Below are 1,209 nucleotides of genomic sequence, written 5' to 3' on the forward strand. Positions count from 1 at the left end.
TATGGCAATGCATTTAAACAAAATCTATTTTAAATTCTCTCTCATTAAATCAGGAATTTTTGTACAATGGCAACAATGCACATACATGCTACCTAAGATATTCAATTGTATGCATATCAAAAATTTATCCTATATAAACATCCTAAATAGAGCAACAGAAATTGAGTCACAATAAAAATCAATAACTTTTCATTCTTGATTTTCCATCTTTCTTATCACCATACCATCACTATGGCTAGAAAGAAAGTGGAGTTCAAATACATAGCAAATGACTCAAAGAGGAAGGCAACACAAAAAAAACGGAAAAGTGGTCTGACAAAAAAGGTTGATGAGATTAGCACTCTTTGCGGAGTTGATGCGTGTGCTATAATTTATACCCCTGATGAACCACGGCCAGAGGTATGGCCGTCGCCATTAGAGGTGAACCGAGTGATCTCTAGATTTAAGGAAATGCCTGAATTAGATCAAAGTAAGAAAATGATGTCTCAAGAGAGCTTCTTGAGACAAAGGATCCAGAAAGGCCAAGATCAACTAAAGAAACTAAAAAATGAGAATAGAAAGAAAGAGATGAACAATCTCATGTTTCAATCCTTAGGTGGCTACCAATCCCTTGACAATGCCACCATGATTGATCTCAATGATCTTGCATGGATCATTGATCAAAATATCAAGGAGGTCAACAAGCAAATTAGCAAGCTTCAAGGGCAAGAAGGGACTAGTAGTAATAATAATAGAGTAGCAACCATCAATGAAGAGCAAGCTCAAGTGGACAATATCATCAACGATGGTGTGTTTTCATTTGTGGATGCTGCTAATAATTTCCAAAATGATTATCGCCCAACTCCATTTAATCCTTGAAAAACAAACAAACCAACCAACCATGCTTAGTGGGGTGTGCAATGATGAGTTTGTCCCATGTTGTTTGATTTAATGTTATGTTTGTCATTATTATTATTATTAGATGTGTCTTTCTTACACCATCATAGTTTAGTAGCTTTGAATTTTTTATGCATGTTTTATTTTTCGTTTGCACAACCCAAGTGTACTTTTTTCTTATGAAATGTATTGGTGATAAGAAGAATTATCATTTGTGAGGTATTCGATGAAGTTCTATTAGTGTTCTTGGATCTTTTTATTTGATGTACATTTTCTTCATTTTCCTGTTTTGGAACTTTAATGAGTGCATAAGTATTTAAAAAAATCATTTTA

General features: G+C 33.8%; 1 pseudogene; it reads left to right on the forward strand.

Annotated features, from left to right (window-relative positions):
• The first annotated feature begins 231 nt into the window (after positions 1–231).
• Positions 232–858, forward strand: LOC107644286 (agamous-like MADS-box protein AGL80 pseudogene; annotated as a pseudogene).
• Positions 859–1,209: the final 351 nt, after the last annotated feature.

Source organism: Arachis ipaensis, chromosome B1, assembly GCF_059453495.1.
Source record: "Arachis ipaensis isolate K30076 ecotype BB chromosome B1, ASM5945349v1, whole genome shotgun sequence".
NCBI classification, from domain to species: domain Eukaryota; kingdom Viridiplantae; phylum Streptophyta; class Magnoliopsida; order Fabales; family Fabaceae; genus Arachis; species Arachis ipaensis.